The sequence below is a fragment of the Anopheles arabiensis genome, chromosome 2 (genome assembly GCF_016920715.1).
Source record: "Anopheles arabiensis isolate DONGOLA chromosome 2, AaraD3, whole genome shotgun sequence".
Taxonomy (NCBI): domain Eukaryota; kingdom Metazoa; phylum Arthropoda; class Insecta; order Diptera; family Culicidae; genus Anopheles; species Anopheles arabiensis.
Window position 1 is genome coordinate 57,832,815 of NC_053517.1, and position 16,108 is coordinate 57,848,922.

Here is a 16,108-nt window from a genome sequence, read left to right on the forward strand (position 1 = left end):
TCCTACAGCGTCTTCGCGGGGCCTGCTGTCAGCGGCTCTCCCGGTCGGGTAGATCCACGCGAATGATGACGATGATGGCGGCAGCGGCTCTCTCGTCTATGGTGTTAAGCGGTGATGATGACGCGAACACTCCTGGTTGTCTCTGTCGTGATTTTCGCTCATTTTTCAATTTTATTTTTCGTTTGCACTTGCCGATCTTTCCTCTACGCAATTAATCACAAGACTGACTCCTGAACTCCTCCTGTCAGATTCCGCGCTTTTTTGTTTTCGCTCGCTTCTCTCTCGGTCTCTTTCCTTTTGTTTGGTCTCTCTCTCTCTCTCCGTCTTTCGCCTTATTTCAAATTTCTATGCGCTGCCCGTTAGGTAATACTGTTTCCTCCCGTCTCCTATTTTCTGACCTTTCCGCGACGCTTGGATATTTAATTCCTGCTATACGCCTCTCAACTCCTACATCTTTCCCCTTTCCTACTCTTCAAGTGTTTGCTTAAAACTATGTTTAAAAAAATGAATTGTATCTTAAGGAACTTATATAAATAGTAAAAATATCACTTTTGACGTTATACGCAATTTAATTCTAGAAATAAACGATCTCCTAACCTATGTGATGTTGTACATAACTGAATCCTTGAATCTATCTGGTATCCGCACGAGCCTTTTTGGTCTGTCTAGTTTTCTAACCTCCTTATCTGTATCTTGTATTGGTATAGAATCCGTTAGCGATTGTTCTTCCTCCGAGTCACGTTGAGAGTAGTGCCTGAATCGATCTACCTTCAGCTTAACGTCGTTAACATTCCTTGCTATCTTTACGCCTGTATCACTAACGAGAACTACTTTTGCTCCATTCCTATTAAGGACGGTATATTCTTCGCTGGTGAACGTTGGATCTGTCTTTGTTCTTTGTGGGATAGCCACCACGACGCGATCGCCTGCACTGATGTGTCTCTCTCTTGCGCCTCGGTGTTCGTCGGCGAATTGTTTGCTGACCAGTTTTGCTGCCGCGTCATCTTCGCGTACCGTCACTCGGTCCAATGCTTCCTTAGTGTCCCATAAACAAGGGAAAGTTCCTCTGTAGCGCCAGCCCACTAGAAGCTCGAATGGGGTGACGCCTAGCCGAGAATGATGCCTTCGTGTGTTATGCACGTGTATGTATTCGTTCATCGCTGATCTCCAATTTCTTCCCTCTTGTTTCGCCGCCGCCATCGCCTTAATTATGCCTTGGTTCTGTCTCTCGATGGACCCATTTGACTGAGCACTCAAGGGAATGGATTTTCGAATTTTCACTCCTTTATCTTCCCAGCATCCTATAAATTCTGTGCTCTGAAATGGTGGTCCGTTATCACTCTGGATGATCAAGGGTAAACCCCAGACTAAAAAGAGCTTAAATAAGGCAGAATTAGTATTCTTGGCATCTGTTGATCTCATTTCCGAAATTTGCAAGTAACGGGAATATGTGTCGACAACTAACAAGAATTCCCCTGTCCCACAGCCTTGAAGAGACAAGAAGTCAATCTGCAGAATTTCCCAGGGTCCGTCCGGTAGCTCGCGACTTGCTAATGGTATAGGCGGATTCTTTCTTGAAATAGAAATACATGTTTCGCAGCTATTAACAAAATTAACAGCTTCTTTTGCCATGTTAGGCCACCAAAAAAACTCTCTTAATATTCGTTTTGTTGCTCCACATCCTATGTGACCCCGATGAGCGGCCTCGAGAGCTGTTTGGCGAAGAGCGGAAGGAAGCACGACTAAATCATTTTTGAATACCAACGGACCTAGAACTCTCAGGTTTTTTGCCTCTGACTCGTATCGTATGAGGTTTTTTTGCCATTTTCCAATGCGAATCCCCGATCTTACTCCGGAAAGTTCTTCGTCCTTCTCTGAAGCCTCTTGGATTTCGGCCCACGAGATACTCATACTTCCCGCGTCCAGTGAGTACAGAACGTGTTTATCGTTACTTTCGTCGAATGGGTCGTCTATCTGTGATCTGTGAATTAATCTAGACAATGCGTCGGCAACGTTGCAATGTCCAGGAACTCGATCTATTTTAAACTGATATGGCAGAAGGCGCAGCGCCCATGCTTCTGCTCGTGTGATAGCTCGTTTCCCCATACGATGTGAACCACTAAAAATAAACTCGTTCGCTTCCGAATCAGTCCTTATTGTAAAGAAAATGTTAATGAGGTAGTACGAGAATCTTTCAACACCCCAAACGATTGCGAGCGCTTCCTTTTGCGTTTGAGGGTATTTCTGCTCGGTGGATGTAAGGGCTTTGGACGCACATGCAATTATTCGTGGTTTACTGCTATTACAGAATTGAACTAATACTGCTCCAATGCCTACTGGGGATGCATCTACAAATAGTTCAGTGACGTCCTTGTGATCGAAATAACCGAGTCTTGTGATAGAGTTTAGGGCTTCCTTTTTAAGGTAGTTAAATTCGTCCTCGTCTTCTTTCTCCCAGTAAAAGCAATCTGCTTTAGCCAGAGATCTTAGCCTTGTAGTTTTATCTGCTCTGTTGGGAATGAACCGTTCGGTAAAGTTCATCAACCCTAGAAAGCTTTTTACCTCCGCAATCGTTTCAGGTCTACGTGCGTTTTCTATAGCTTTCTTTTTGTCGTCTTCGACCCTCCACCCGTCACCGGATAGGTTGAAACCCAAAAATTTAACAGCCTTTGTCCCAAATATGCATTTAGTGGTGTTAAGCTGGACGTTGTGATCACTCAGACGCTGGAGAACTTTTTGCAGATTCTCGTCGTGATCCTCTTTACTCTTTCCGTACACTAATATATCGTCCAGATAATTGATGGTTCCCTGGCATCCTTCCAGAACGATAGTTTCGAGTATCTCTTGAAAAATATCCGGAGAGTTGCAAAGGCCAAATGGAAGTCTCTTGAACCTATAGGTTCCGTCTCCAGCGAAAAAGTTCGTTAAATGTCGGCAAGATTCATGCAACTCAACGTGAAAGAATGCGCTTGTTAGGTCTATTGTCGAAAACCAGCGTGATCCATTGAGTTTTGCTAGGATAGCTTCTAGTGTGGGCATTCTGAATGGTGTCCTTATTATATTTCTATTCGGGCCTCTGAGGTCAACCACGAGTCGGATATCCGATTTTCCTTTTGGAACCACCAATAGTGAGGAACAAAATGACCTATCCATCTGTTCCGTTACGCGCTCTATTATGCCAGCCGACAGTAAGTCTTTTAGACGTCTTTCCGTTTCGTTTCTAAACGCTGGGGGTATGCTCGTAAAGACGTTCCGTGACGGGGGTAATTCCTTATCGTATTTTAGTATAACGGGGGCGACCTTGAATCTAGGGAATTCACTCGCATTTAACGCGGCTAAAATTTCACCCGGCCGAAGATTTATAGTGTTACTCCTTGCTCGGTTCTGGACTTGTACTTCCATACCTAATTGCAATACGCTATACCTTATCGCAGTGCCTCTTCTTAGCAATGCTCTTGCGTTTGGTATCACGTAGAATTTTTCCATAAGACGAGGTCGATCCTCGGAAATATATAGTTCCGCCACAAAGGATGCGATTACCGGAATTTCATCTTGTACACCGTAAGCTTTTAATGGTCTATCTGTGCCTGTTTTTTTACTGTATAGTAGGTTTCTTTGGAGATTGCTTCCGATCAAGCAGTCGAAGTTGGTCTTGTCGATCGTGTTAACGTCTGCACCGGAGTCGATCAAAAAGTTGATCGGCATTCCAGCCACATAGCCTACTACGCAGCATTCGTCATACTCCTTTTGTACCATTGTGTTTATTAAAACACTTCGATCCTTTATTTTGTTTGACTCCAAGTCTGTCAATTCATTGGATTTATGTTTCTAAAATCGAAAATTGAATAAGTGATTAATTCGATTAAACTTCAATTAAAAGGCCGAAAACAATTAAATACTATTTGTATGTTTATACTGCTAAAGTTCCACTGTACCATTTATATATCTTTATATTTTTAAGAAGTGTTTATGTAAACGTTATTCATGGTTGTATTGTTCGATATGTTAGAGCTCTAACTTGAATGTTAAGAATTTGTGTTAGTGATAGAAAAACAGATAATTATCTGACCTCAGGCTGGGTGTTAAAATTCGTTGCTCCTTCTTCGTGTTCCGACCCATCTAGACAGTTGTTATCCGAGATAGCCGCAATTTTCCGAATTTTCGTTGTCTGGGCTGATTCGGTTGTTTCCGTCGCCCGTCGTTTTGTAAGGTGTTGCGGGATCAACCGGCATGCTCTCTCGATGTGGCCAACGACCTGGCAGTTGTGGCATCTTTTATTAGCTGCATGGCAATCCTCTGGTAAATGATAATTTCCCGAACATCTCCAACAACGCTCGCGACGATTTGAAGAAAAACGATCCGTTGTATGTTGTGATGACCCTCCTTTGTTCCAACTGCTGGACGGTTGCCTGGTCGAGTAGCTCCGCCGATACGAATTACTGTGTTGGTATCTTTTTCTGTACGAATCAATTGGGCGAGATCCATAAGACACAGCCGCTATTTCTCCTATTTTGTTTGGTTGATGTTTTATAGCGAATGTCTCTTCATTTATGCTTTCAATCTCGCAGGCACGCACACGATCTAAAAAATCGACGAGTGACCCGCTCTTTCGAAGAACTTTTCTGCCGATTGCTCGCACCTTTGCGTTTGTAGCGTGTGTGGATGTAACGTCGACGACTGTCTCCAGTAATTGGTCTTTTTTATAGTTGCAGATTTTTGCGCATTCAATTACTCTTTTCACGTAAGATGAGTCGGATTCGTTTTTGTTCTGCACCAAAGATCGGAGTTTTTGTCTTTGGAAAAATACATAATCGTGCGAACAGTAGTATTTTTCCAATCGCTCTATTGCATTTGAATATGGGAACTCTTTTCCATCTTTAAGTGAACTATCGGAAGGTGTCATTAGCAACATGTCCAAAAGCTTGGACCCAGCTTTCATTTTGAATGCATTCATTTTCATGGTTTCATCTGAAATTCCAGCAAAATCCATAGCTGCTTCAAACTGACCTTTCCATCTTTGAAACGTACTGCTATCAATTTCCTCTTCTCCTGGATTTGGGATGCAGCTTGACATTTGTAAGGTTGCAAAGGACATTGCCGTCATTGTTGATAGTTCTCCATGTGGATTTGAGGTAACCTCACGTGTTGTTGAAGTAAAACATGGCAGAGGTTCCAGAGACTGAGCGTCAGAATCTTCTTCAAACCAACCGTTCTTGTGGCTAGGCCGTTTTTGTGTTGCTTCTATCTGTGCTTCGAGAAACCGGTTTCTCTGCTTCTCTGCCATTAATGCCTTGAACATAGTTAAGGCTTCGGCGTGCAAAATATTGTTACTACTGAAAATATAATTAACGTACGGTTATTCAAGGATAAAACAGAAGAATTAATCAATGTTTAGCAGTACACCAAAGAAAAAAAACAAAAAAACACCGCAATTGATGAAAATCATCGCTGAGAATAGTTGTGCCACTCATTTAGGAGCTATCATATTGGCAATGTATATGTTATATTTTGCCCTATATGTTACTAAGTTCGGCTACTTGATTTATGTGAGTATAATATTTCAACGTTGTACTTTACTAGATTGTCTAGCAATATTGAGGTATGATGAGTGTCCAATATTGGGTGAATCTAATGTTATTTATTTATTATTGTATTGATTTAATTATAATTATTACCATTTTAAATTATTTTAATTTATTTATTTGTTTATACATTATTATTTCATAATTCATAAACTTGGAAATGGTAAAAAAATATAAATAAGGATAAAAACGGAATGCAAGTAATAATTGACACATCTATGGTCCTTTAAAAAATACCACCTACAATTTCATGAGGATAAAAATCTATGAAAAATATTCCACTTAGCACATCCTCTAACCTTAAATAGCAAACACGCAAAAATCAGAAATTATGTCTCTAAGTAATCCTAATTTTGTGCACTGCTCGAACCCTCCCGGCTCACTGGTAGTAAGCCCAACTCTTAAGGATTTTGTTTCTTACGTGTGCGGCTCTTGTTAACCTTTAAGTTGTCAACTTTAAAACCCCATAACTTTTGGTTCAATTCTTGTTGGTTTGATTTAACTCTACGGTTAAGCACCAATGGAACACGACATCGAACGTGAAAATGTATGGTATATGACATGTTTGTCTTGTTTGTTGATTTGTGTCTGACAGTGCACCTCCATATGATTATATGGGTTTGTTCGTGTCGGATGTCGTGTTCGATTGCTGGTAGAGCGCCGCCTTAAGCGCGGCGGAAAACACGGATAATCGAAATCAACGCCGTTTCTCTACGATATCAAGATGCTATGTGTGACTGTGTGGGCTTTTTTGTTCCGCTTTTTTTTCTATCGTGATTTTCGCTCATTTTTCAATTTTATTTTTCGTTTGCACTTGCCGATCTTTCCTCTACGCAATTAATCACAAGACTGACTCCTGAACTCCTCCTGTCAGATTCCGCGCTTTTTTGTTTTCGCTCGCTTCTCTCTCGGTCTCTTTCCTTTTGTTTGGTCTCTCTCTCTCTCTCCGTCTTTCGCCTTATTTCAAATTTCTATGCGCTGCCCGTTAGGTAATACTGTTTCCTCCCGTCTCCTATTTTCTGACCTTTCCGCGACGCTTGGATATTTAATACCTGCTATACGCCTCTCAACTCCTACAGTCTCCACGTTCATACATGGGTAGAGGTGAGAACGATGAAGTGCGTCGGTTCGCATGATGGTGTGCGTCGTCCTTTTTCTCGAGCAGCAATTGGCGTCTTCTTACTTGCGGCGGAATTGTGTAGACAAAATGGCGGCTTCGTTTTTCTTGTCGGCTGGATCCAAGCGGGTTCGCCTTCAAGCGAAAAAATCGTGATGGCGGCGATGTGTCACTACTGCTACGGCTGGATACTTTGCGTGCGCAACTCGACGTTGGTGTCTTCCTTCTTGATCGCACCAGTAGGTGGAAGCGCACACAAACGGAAAAAAAATCCCAGTAGCACGAGGTGTAGAAACAGCTTGCGAGGCGGTGATCGGCGTCGAGGAGACCACCAGCGGAGAATGTCGTCGATCCGCTTCCACCCAACGGTCAACAGCCGAAGATTTTATATTGACCTTTCACTTTTTCTATCTGTCTCTCGCTCTAATTTGAGCGATTTTCCCCTGATGAGTGTCCCCGAGCCTCCTCGTGTGGTTGTTGTTGTTGGAAGTTGAAACCGAACCCCCTTCGTGCGCTGTCAAAATCAGCGAAGAACGAAATCGAGTGGCTCAAGCGAAAAAACGAAAAAATGATGAGCGAGTGTGCTGTGACAATAGCACACACGCACGCACAAGGCGACACCCGAAATTTGGTGCGATACCGGCTTTCAGTGGAGCAAGTACACACACACATGCACACATGTGGCCACACCAGCGCTCTGTTCTAGTGCAGGTAGTTATCTGCAGTCCACGGTGATACTACACACAGCCACGCACTTGGCGATACACGCTGTGTGGTGCGGTGCGGTGGACGTTCAGAATTCAGTGGTGCAAATACACACATGCATACACTTGGCGACACACGCTCTGCTGTGCGGTGAGATTTGTGTTCTGTGTCCAGTGGTGCAAATATACACACACACGCACTTGGCTACACACGCAGTACGGCGCTGTTGGCTTGGCAGAAGCGCATACACACATTCACGCAGTAGGCTTTACTTTCAGTCCAGTGAGGTTGGTGCTTGTGTGGTGTTGCAGCTCTTGGTGGTCAGCGGATAAACCCCGTAAAAATGGAGATCATTCTAATTTAAGGTAAGTAAAAGTGATTAAAATTATCAACCAACATCCCCCCTTCTAATTAATATCATTTTTCTTCCATTTCATGAGTGTTTCACGGCGAACGGAGACAACAAAACCTGTGGCTGTGTCGTAGTGTTCGAAATGGTGGCCCGTACAGTGTAACGAAAGGAACTAGGCGCAACAGCGAGGAAGAGCTGAATGTGTTGTGACGATTTTGTGATTTTATTCACTGTGCGAGTGTGGAAAGTGTGTGTTGAATTGCGTTGAATGTGCGTTAATGTGAAATTAAGTTCAGTGTTCGCAGTGCATATGTTTTTGATTTTTGTGAAACTTGTTAGATTAATGTTATTAAATTCAATAAATAGAATTGTTGTGATATAATTCTGTGCACTGTATCATTTCGGAAAGAAATCCTGGCAAAAAAGGGGGAGGGGGCTATTTTAACGAAGGGTCGTGCCGAACCCCGTTCGGGTTTTGCTTCGGCTTCGGGTTTGCTTCGGCTTCGGGACCCGACGGATCGGTTGAATAATTTCGCCAACTCAGCTTCAAAGCCAGCTTCAATCTCAGCGGATCTCTGAGTGCTGGTGACCGGTGGGCAGGAATTACGTCGATTGCGTCAGCCGTCGAAAGTTGGATGGAAATTTTCTGCTGCGCCGATGATGTGTGCGCTTGTCCCGCTTCGAGGCGGCGCGCGTGTGCGGGTGGTTCATTCGGCGGGATTTCGCCGAATGCAGAAACGCTCCGTGTAGCTACGGGCGCACTAACACGGCTGTAAACACAGTTTTGAGTGCGAGAGCGAACAGCCACAAGGCGAAAGTTTAAGTTTTAACTATTTATTCTCCTGAAGACAAATACAAATAAATCCAAATAAAATAGCAATCAAAAAAACCCGATTCACTTTAAAACGGTGTCACCTGCTGCTCGCTTCTCTCGCCACTGCTTGAAGCGCGTTCTACCGTTTCCCTGTCAATTCAACTGTCACTTTCCTTAGCTGTCTTTGCACTTCACTTCGTTTATACGTCCGAGTTGGACTCATCTATAGCACTGCCTTTCCCTAACAACGGCGTTGCTGCGTTTTTCGTCGACCAGCACTCAACGTCCAGTGAATGATGAAAGGGCGCTCGTTGCACACTTTACAGGGAAAGGGAGGAGGAGGCCAGCCGCGTGGCCGGTACCTCTAACGCTGGTAGTACTCCCGGTCGTCGGCACACACACACGTTCGGGGCGAGTACCGGCTTCGAACGACGAAATCCGTTCGACGCTCATGAGAGAATGAGAATCATGAGATACAACTGTCAAGCATTTAAAGACGTTTATAACTACGATCCAAGGATGGTTAAGTTTTGAATTTTGATTTTTTTGGCCGTTGGTATTGGATTTCATTCGTTACATCATTATTGGATGATTTGTTATGAATCATAAGGTAGCTTTACTCACTTTCTTTAAATTTGAATTTAAGTTATTTCAAATTTAGGAGGGACGACAGGATTGGATTTGCTTTATAAAAAAGTATAAAAATACTGATTGATTTTATTTTAAAGAGTTATAAACGTTATTTACATGGAGCAAATGTTTTTCGAAATTTTTTATAAAGTTTTCAGCAGTGTAACAAATTTATATGAAAAACATTAAATTTGACCTTTACATGAATATTCATGAATTAATATATATATATATATATATATATATATATATATATATATATATATATGTAAATATATATATATATATGTTATATATTATATATATTATATATATTACATATTATTTATATATATATATATATATATATATATATATATATATATATTATATATTATATATATATATATATATATATATATATATATATATATATATATATATATATATATATATATATATATATATATATATATATATATATATATATATATATATATATTTATAAATATATATTATATATATTATATATATATTTATATAACTTTTTTATTATAGATATTTGTATGTATATTTATATTCCGATATATTTTATGTTTTTTATATACATTTTCAAAACTGATGAAAACTTTTTTTATTGGAAAAAGATCACAAAACATTTTCAAAATATGACATACCTCTAAGTTCAATTCACTTCAATTATTTAAAGCAAAATTTGAAGCAAAACGTTACATTGAAAACAACATTCGTTCCAAATCCGCAGCGCAAAACCTCGCGGATTTCTCCCCATACAAACGGGAACGTTCGACCCCGGCAGGTAGAACTCATTCTTTCGCGCGCTTCTTACGGTCTCTCAATGGTACGTTATTTTAAAACTGAGCGCCAAGTGAGCGCCTTCTGACAACCGCGGCGAACGGATCTCGTCGTTCGAAGCCCATAGTCGCCCCGGTTGTCTCCTCTGCGTCGATCTCCGATGCCGGTGGCACGTTTGAACACGTTCAACGCGGAACAAAAGTTTGCGATGCGTATTACATAGGGGAAAGCGGGGCAAAATGGGCATGTTAAGCAGTTTACTGAATATTCCTTTGAATATTCCACAAAACACAATTTTTCTTTCATAAATGTATGCCTCAACCATTTATCTATGGATTAAAATTGCCACATAGAATGAAAACAACTTAAAAACATGAAAATAATGTAAAATAAAAGTTGATGTTTTACGAGAAGCTATTTTGACACGCGGGGTAAAATGGGCATAGCCCTGGGGCAAAATGGTTATATGTAAACAAACTGTGAAACGTCAAAACACTGGGGCAATTTGGGCCACAACAACTGCGCTTAGGTAATGGTCTATGCTTTTGCGCACGTTTCGTGAAATGTATTTTTCGTTCTATCTTTTGATTTGCTGGTCAGAAAAGCCCTTAAAATTCTTCCAAAAATATGTTATCAAGATTAAAACAGTTTTTAAACGTTTAAATATACAAAATCGCATCTTATGAAGCTGTGTCTGTTATCATTTTGAGGCGACAAATACAACACCATACCCTCACCAAGCGCCGTATGTCAAAAGCATCTGGCCATTTTGCCCCAAGCGTAACTGCCCATTTTGCCCCACGTGAAGCATTTTTGTATTTTTTGTTATATTTTAAAAAATACGCATTCAATCGCCTTGCTTTCTTCAGACAAATTGTAAAGAAATATCATATCTTTAAAAATATATCATGAAAAACGTCAACGCATCCCTGTGACACTAGTTTAAGCTTATTTTCGAAGTGGCAAAAATTACATCAATATGCTGCTAAACCTTATTTTGCATTTTTCTTAGTTATTTGTTATGTAAGGGTTATGAAAACTACATGGTGTTTATAGAACACTCTAATGAACACATTTTGAGCATTGGAAAGTATCTTTGTAGTCAAACAATGCTTAAATAGAGGGTGCCCATTTTGCCCCACATGCCCATTTTGCCCCGCTTTCCCCTACACACACTCACGTACGAATTCGCGGCGTCGGTTGCGGATCACGTCGGGGTCACCAGTTTTAGGGGATTGCGACGGCATGCCGCGGCGGGTTGCGAATCACGTCGGGGTCACCAGTTTTAGGGGCGCCACAAATGTGGTCCCTAATTTTTTAAAGAAATGATACGCAACACGCTTTGCGAACTACGTTTACGTTTTACTAAAGTTCGGTTTATTCGTTTTTTTTTACTAAGCCGCGGAACGGTGAGTTCGGGAGAGACGCGAAAATTGCTGTTGCTCGATCGAGAGTTGCCGGAGAAGAGAGTGTATTGGTTAGGCCCGTGTCTGTGCTCCATCGGATCCGATTTTATCGGAAGGCCTGTCAAAATTTTATATGGGATTTGACAGATAACGTCGGACGTGCGATTTCGTCGTACGACGGAATCAATTTTTTTTGATTTCGTCGGACGTCGCATCCGATTTTATCTGTCAAACTAAATGTGTGGTGTTTTGTAGGAACAATCTCAACTTAATTTTTCATAATCGTTACATTATTAAAATCATCCAAATAATCGCAATATTATACGAAAAAGCGTTTGACAGCACGTGCGATAAAATCGCATGCGATGGAGCACAGACACGGGCCTTAAGCCGGACGGATATGCGCGTGTTGGTGTTGAAACTTTGGCTACTAGAATTGTGGTGTTTGGCAGCCCTGCACTTTAATCAGTGACGTGCAGGTTCAGACAGCTCCGACAACGTCAATCTGTCAAAGCGACAAACCGCATGAAGGTGAAATAAACGGGCATTAGACAGAAGACAACCAAACGGTGTGGTCATCATTTCTATATCACAAGCTATTTCGGCGTTTGATACAAAATGGTGGAATCTGCAGAAATTCGCTTTGTGGATGTCGTAAAGCCCTTTACAGGCGATGGTGATATCGTCGGTTGGCTGGATCGCTTTGATAGGGCTGCAGAATTGCGCAAAGTGAAAAATGTTGCAGAACTGTTGCCGCTGTTTTTAGATGGCGGAGCAGCCCTGGTGTACGATCGCTTGAGCGATGAGAAGAAGAAAAGATTCAGAGGCAATAAAGGTGGCGCTCAGAAAAGCCTTTGGTCCGGATCCGGCTGAATCTTACGCATCGTTCATTGGCGCACAGTGGGCTGGCGAACCACCCGAACAGTATCATCAAAAGTTATGCCGTTTAATGAAAGACGCAGGCATCAAAGGCGACGAGGTGTTACGTGCACAATACTGCCACGGGTTGCCCTTGTCGGTCAGAAGCGCGCTGCATGCGATGACAGAAAATTTGACCGACACCGAGAAGCTTCTAGATGCGACGCGATCTCTTCTCCGCGAGTACGGGAAGCGGCAAGCAGATGAAAGAGTGCGCGTGAACGACAACATGGCGGCAGCAGCTATTGTTAACCGGCGGTATACAGGGCAACAACAAGGAGAAACAATGCAGGTATGCCCGCGATGCGGGGAACAGCATTCGGCAAAAAAGTGTAAAACTCCAAAGCAACCACCTCTATGCTGGACGTGTGGGCAGGTAGGGCATTTTCGGCGTAATTGCCCTGCGGGAAACGGACAAGGGAGTTCTACGGCGCCAGCGGATCTCCCACGACATGCTTAGAGGCGCTGCCTATTGTTCGAGTTGTCGTAAACGGTGTACAGGCGCGGGCCCTTATCGACACTGGCTGTGGAAAATCGATCATCTCGCCCCGGTTCTCCACATCTACGGCGTTTGGACCGCTCGCAACGATAGTAACAATTAATGGAGACAGGGTTTCTTGCCAAGGTTATGAACGTGTACTGGTCGAATGTTCTGGAATGTCAGCCCGCATCGAGTGTCTTGTTTTGGACAAGCTGGTCGATGGCGTTGATGTAGTGCTTGGAATGGACGCGATAGAATTGTTCGGTGGCGTAATGATTACGAGCACCGAAATTTTTCTGGGAACCACTACTGCGATCCGGAGACAAAGTTGTGCGCTAACCTCGAAGCCATCGTGTGGTGCAGCATGTGGAGAGCATGTGGAGCGGTGCCAACAGCAGTGACAATAGACGATAGAGATTTTGAGGCGAGCTTTGACGGGAAGGAGTGGACTGCACGGTGGAAATGGAAAAAAGACCCTGCGGTGCTGAGAAACACTACCGCTAGTTACGGCAGCGTTGATGATCCTGTAAAGAAAGATCGGTTCGATGAAGAGGTTCAAACATGGATTGAGAATGGTTGGCTGCGACCATGGAAGTCACAGGTATACGGTAGGCTGCCACTCATGGCGGTAGAACAACCGAATAAGAACAAGATTAGACCGGTTCTTGACTATCGTGAGCTTAACAGCTTTGTTCAATCGAACCCTGGATTGGATGCTCCTGCTTGCGATGAAACGATTCGAAGGTGGCGGAGAATGAAGGGACCCTTAAAGTTGGTGGACCTGCGATCTGCCTATCTTCAGGTACGGATCGATCCTAGCCTCTGGGACTTTCAACAGGTATGTTTCAAAAACCAATCTTATTGCTTAACACGCTTGGGCTTTGGGTTGAGTAGCGCACCAAAAATCATGAGTAAAATAGTTGAATACGTACTATCTCAAAATGATAAAATCAGACGAGGTACTGGTAGCTACATTGACGATATTATCGTGGATGAAAGTGTGGTCTCAGCAGGCGAAGTTGTCAACCACCTGAAGCGATATGGGCTAGAAGCGAAGCCACCAGTACATTTGCATGGAGGGCGAGTTCTTGGGCTAGAACTTAGCGAGAACGAAAGGCAAGTGTTGTTTCGTCGAGGGAATGATCTGCCGACTTTCCCTGATCACGAGTTGACGAGGAGGGAATTTTTCTCTGTGTGTGGACGCCTGGTGGGACACTACCCAGTGGCTAATTGGTTGCGCGTCGCGTGCAGCTACTCGAAAAGGCATTGTCAGGGGCAGCGATGGGATGATGGTGTTGGAGAAAAGGCAATGATGATCCTCCGGGAAATATTAGAAAGAGTGCAACGCGATGATCCGGTTAGAGGTTGTTGGATGGTGCCACCAGATGCTGCGGAAGGCATTGTTTGGTGTGACGCTAGCTCTGTAGCATACGGTGTAGTCTTGGAAATTGGTGGCGAGATAGTAGAAGACGCAGCGTGGTTGCGAAAAGAAGCAGATGCTGGCTATATTAACATTGCGGAGCTAGACGCGGTGATGAGAGGAATCAACCTTGCACTGAAATGGGGCTTGAGTAAGCTGAAAGTGATGTGTGATTCGGCTACTGTGGTTAGCTGGCTTCGATCGGCCTGTGATTTGGGACCAAGAGCCAAGGTTTCTGGTGCTTCAGAGATGTTGATCAGAAGACGTTTGGGCACAATACGAGAACTCATGAACGAATATGCACTGGAGTTGAACGTGATTTTTGTTCAGTCTGAAAAGAACAAAGCAGATGCCTTGACGCGAGTGAAAAAATCATGGCTCACTAAACCGATCACACGTGAGTTACACGTGGCGTGCGCAGCAAACGTGAAGAGGTTGCATGAACAGCATCATTTTGGCGTAGATCGTTCACTCTATCTGGCAAGACTGGTAGATCCAACAATAAATAGAAATGAAATATCGCAGTGCGTACGCGAATGCATACAGTGTCAATCTATCGACCCAGCACCGACCACACACGAGCAAGGTGATCTCGAAGTAAAAAGAATATGGCAACGATTAGCTGTAGACGTAACTCACTTTGAATCAAGTAAATATCTTACAATAGTAGATTGTGGACCAGGACGATTTGCGATATGGCGCGAGATAAAAACAGAGAGTGGCTCAGAAATAAGTCAGGTGTTGGAAGGAGTATTTCGTGAAAGAGGACCTCCTGATGAATTGCTAATGGATAACGGATTGGCATTCCGCTCTAGCTATGTCGAACTGCTGTGTAGGAACTGGAATGTAGTGAGGCGATATAGAGCAGCTTATCGCCCATCCGGTAATGGTATTGTCGAACGTAACCATCGAACAATTAAAAGAATAGCTGCCAGAAGTGCCACGTCACCTCTCCAGGCCGTGTTTTGGTACAATCTGGCGTCGGATTGTAGTCGAGAGGAATCTCCAGCAGATGCCATCTTCCGTTACAAATGGAGACATCCTTCGGCAAAACCTCGAGAGCCTTCAGAAAAAGGCATCGAGGAATGCCCCTTCAAGCCAGGAGATTCAGTATTCGTTAAGCCACCCCAAGTAACCTGTACAACCAAATGGAAGCCTGGTACAGTGACTGGTGTCATATCAAGAAACACTGTAGAGGTGGAAGGCACGCCGAGACATGTGCTTGACATTCGAAGAGCTCCGAGTACATACGGGGGAAGAGATTTTTTGACAACCTCACACATTGCTCTACCATCATCTGCAGCTGAGGACGAGATAGATCTCTTTCTTGATGCGAGGTCAAACCCGAATGATTCTATAGACGCTTATGTCGAAGTTGATGAGGAGCAAGAGGAAACAAGCGTTGAGCAATATGCTGAAATTCCTGCCCAGTTTGATGAGCAACCCATAGAAATGAAAGAAGGTCGACCGGCGCGGAACCGACGGCCGCCACAGGCACTGGCAGATTTTGTTGTAGACATTAAGTGATGAGAACATCATGGGGGCGTGTGGTGTTTGGCAGCCCTGCACTTTAATCAGTGACGTGCAGGTTCAGACAGCTCCGACAACGTCAATCTGTCAAAGCGACAAACCGCATGAAGGTGAAATAAACGGGCATTAGACAGAAGACAACCAAACGGTGTGGTCATCATTTCTATATCACAAGAATAAACGGTAGACCATTTTTATATTTTGAGATTGCCAAGATTTATTTAACTTTGTCGAATGGTTTACAAAATTGGATGTGTCTTTGAGAAGAGAATAAAGGGAAAAGAGAGCGCGTGAAGTGTTCGCTGGGTTTTTATAAACGATGATGTTATGGGCCAACCTGATGATCCCGTAGATCGCTACC

General features: G+C 43.1%; 1 long non-coding RNA gene across 1 annotated transcript; it reads left to right on the top strand.

Annotated features, from left to right (window-relative positions):
- Positions 1-7,612: 7,612 nt before the first annotated feature.
- LOC120894815 lies at positions 7,613-8,138 on the top strand. The gene is made up of 2 exons (XR_005738243.1): positions 7,613-7,769; positions 7,845-8,138. It is a non-coding gene; the product is annotated as an uncharacterized LOC120894815 (long non-coding RNA).
- The last annotated feature ends 7,970 nt before the right edge of the window (positions 8,139-16,108 follow it).